General features: G+C 33.2%; 1 protein-coding gene across 1 annotated transcript in view; it reads left to right on the top strand.

Annotated features, from left to right (window-relative positions):
* Window positions 1–3231: 3231 nt before the first annotated feature.
* LOC110033782 (NAC domain-containing protein 37-like) overlaps window positions 3232–3832 on the top strand; it is a 3091-nt gene continuing 2490 nt past the window's right edge. Inside the window, exon 1 of the mRNA XM_020737877.1 lies at window positions 3232–3342. The gene's annotated coding sequence lies outside the window, so the exon portion shown is untranslated. The remainder of the gene's footprint in view (window positions 3343–3832) is intronic.

Consider the following 3832-nt stretch of genomic DNA (forward strand, 5'->3'; position numbering starts at 1 on the left):
TCTAAGTCTAACAGCATCATTTGAAACTCTATCATATTTAAAGGTAGCACACAATTCTAAAAAACTAGCGAGGTGTAAATTAGGATCTTTATTTGGTGTACATCTGAATTGATTGTTTTGTACCGTTTGGATAATAGCAGGTTTAAGCTTAAATGAAATAGCAGCTACATCAGAATTTTGGGTAGATAAGTGAATTTCATCTGTTGTAGGATTTGCATAATCTCGTAGAGGTCTAGGTTGGTGTTCATTTTCTATTCCTTGATTGTTCATGTTGTTTTCCATTGTGTCAGGATTTCTAGGTTCTCTTCTTAGTCTTTTAATTCTTCTAACAGTGCGTTCTAATTCTAAATCCTGGGGTATAAGATTTGCAGGTCTAAATTTACACATACAATTGAAATCAGTACACAGAAAAACAGTTAACTAAATATGAAAATAAGTTACAATTCAAGTAAAAGTTTTCTAATAGTCCTAATTTGTCTGGGGAAGATAAGACAAAACTCGAATTGTAATTATTGAACAAACTTGTCTGGGGAGAAATACAGAGAAAACTACTCAGAACTCATGGGAAAGATAAGACAAATCTCAGAATTTATATATAAAAGCAAAGTCATACAAACTACAGCAAGTAAATAACACTTATCTCTAATTCCTCCCCAAGCAAACTCCTCAAAGTTCCTCTGAATCTCTTCCTTTCTTTACAGCACACAGAATTCTTCTTCGAAACGACAAGGAGGAAGAAATCTCTCACTTTCCCTCCACTCTTATGATCTCTCAAAGAATTCCTCACAATCTAACCCTAAATTAAACTCTCTACACACTATTGGAACCTCCTGGACCTCTCGAACCTCCATAGCCTCCTCCTTTTTTGGCCAAAATCTTTTTTTAAAGCTGTAGAAGAGTTTTTCCAAGAGTTGCCTAAGCATCCCTCCAAAAATCATCCACATTCAATGCACCTGCTGAGATAACCGTCGATCTCGCCGTCGGCGGCCTCAAGGGTGTCGTCGGCGGGCCTTCTAAAATATTTGATTTGGACTCTCGAGAAATTCTCGTCGTCGACGCCCTAGTTTAAATCTTCATATTTTGGTCATTCTCGCTCCAAATTCGCTTCTTTTTGCATCTTTTTGCTCCAATGACCATAATTCATCATACCTGCAACAAAATATCATAAATATCTTTCTTTAAAGTGCAATATCATCAAATCAGTATAAAACAAATATGAAAATCTCAATATATTTTCCTTTGGTCGGGTATACAAATAAAAATGTTAGATTTGGCTAATCAGCTGAATAATTCTTGAGCCAGTTTCAATTATGCTTATTTGTAATCCAACAAGAGAAAAAAATCCTTAGTGAAAATATTAAGTGCTACCCCTCTTATCATCATCTAATTAAATGAACTTAAATAAAATTTTGAAATTTAGTATGCAGTGAAGTAAAAAAACAGAACAAAAATTAAAAAAAAAATTCAAAAGTATATGCTTAGTCACATTTTTTTCTAAAACATTGATTTGTAGCCCACATTTGCTACATTGAAGTAACGTATTGCTACTGTTTTATGATTAGCATTGTTAACATCAGCAAGGGGAAAAAAGGGATTTTTACATATTTAGCGCAAAATTCTCATGTATTTATATATCTTACACCAAAACATTCATATTCTCATTAAGTTGAATCCTCTTTGGACATCGAATTTCGTATCTTTGGTGAGCTCATACAAATCATAGGAGATCTTTGAAGAAAGGGTATAGTGTAAGACGATGGATGTGTGCACTGGGTATTCTCTCTCTATTCTTAGAAGGGAAGCAAAAGCGAATGAGTAGAATCATTTGATGTGAGATCCCCTTTAGAGAGTGAGAGAGCATCTATTTAAATTGATTTTAGATAGTTTTTTGATGCCTCCACTTCAGGTTACGAAGCCAGAACATACTAAACAATTTTAGTATTGTATGCAGTCTAACCACGAAACACTAATAAAGGATGAAAATATCATGGTTGTCGAATGGTCTAAAATGGACGTATATGTAAGCCCCTTCTTTAACGATCATCAATCTTAATGATAAGGGGCATTTCAACAAGTGAGATTAATGAATCACCTCGGCAGGTCAACCTTAGCAACTTGATAAGTGTTGTCTACCGGATATATTTTGGAAAATACAGCTCCAGAGGCTTGTGAGAGCTGTTAACAAATGCACAAACCCATAAGAGTCTTTTATTAGTGTACACTTACATAACACTTCAGTGATTTAAATCCTTGCACAAAAATTTATCTTTTCCTTTGAGAAATTGATAATATTTATATTTTTTATGTGATATTAAAGTTTTCAGTGTTATGTGTATAAATATAAAAGTTTAGGTGTGAGATATGTTAATACATAAGAGTTGTGCACTATGCATGTAAAAACAAGACTAAAACACAATACTAGAAAAAATTTCAATAGATTGGGTTCACTGAAAGTGAGATAAAAATTCAACATTAAGTGTGCCATTTCTTCATAAAAAAGATATAGTTCATCACATAAAACTAAACATGGATATTTGTAGTATAAATCCTTTCAATAACTACAAAAGTTTATTTTTTAAAACAAGAATAAAATCTAACATATTTTTGAAATAACTAGAAATTCTCTTTCATATGCTAAAATAATCATAAACATCAATTTTTCTATGAACCTAATCTTTGTTTATTACAAATTAATTTTCATAAGAATATTTATAGAAGATAAAAAAGCTTCATAATAAATTCCACATATCACTAAAGACAAATATCTTTGTATTAAGAAAAATAAAAGGGCTATTATTTTCATATTTAGAATATAAAACATAATACTACTCATTTACAACACAAATAAATATAATGTATTTAAATCAAATAACCTCCTTATAGTGGCAAAAGACATGGTCGGCTAAAATACCTATTATGAATTAAGTATAAGCAAGCAATGGAGTAGCAAAACCTTGCAGCTCGGTTATTTTTTGAGAGAGAGAGAGAGAGAGAGAGAGAGAGAGAGAATGTGTGTGTGTGGTGGCGTAAGGATATATTGCTGTCCCGCCGTCCAAATCTCCAACCGTCTCTCTTTCTCTCTCTAAACTTCGCTTTCATTCTTCTTGCCACCCCCACCCACGCGCAATCAATTGCTACAGCTCTACCATTTCTTTAGATGTATATATAAATGTATATATCTCCACTCTTTAGAATTTATATCCTCCAATCCATTGCATCATCCAACCAACATTGTTTTCTTAGCCCACATCTCTCTCTCTCTCTCTCTCTCTCTCTGAATTTTCTCTGGATCCATCTCTGCTACTGGTCATAGTGAACTACTCCGTTTGACAAGTTAATTTGGTGAGCTTTTGCTTGATGTTTTGTATTCTTTTGAATGCTTTAAATTCATTAGGTACTATAAGATTTCTAGCTTCCAAGATTCAGTGTAAATTGAAATGAATCCATATATGTTTGATGTCATATTTAAATTCCAAGGCATTTCAAGGCATGCAATTTTGAAAAATATTTATTTACAATGAACGATCCCAAGACTTCTCTGATATGTGGTGATCATCATCTTAACTGAATTTTACTCTTATAATTATAAATTCATAAACTTTGTTTGTTAATTAGAGGCTTTCTTATCTCAATTAAGAAAAAGACTTGTAGAAGGTATGTGATAGAGAGAGATCTACTGTAATGATTAATTTCTTAGGGCCCGATTATAAGTGTGGGCGGGTTGCCTCACTGTTTGGAAAACGCGTTTAAGTAGCTTATTCGAAAACACGGTTGGATTTTTACATTAAACGCAGGTCGCGGGTCAAACCTCACAGGCCACCCGCGGGCCGGG

Source organism: Phalaenopsis equestris, unplaced genomic scaffold (assembly GCF_001263595.1).
Source record: "Phalaenopsis equestris unplaced genomic scaffold, ASM126359v1 Scaffold001286, whole genome shotgun sequence".
NCBI classification, from domain to species: Eukaryota; Viridiplantae; Streptophyta; class Magnoliopsida; order Asparagales; family Orchidaceae; genus Phalaenopsis; species Phalaenopsis equestris.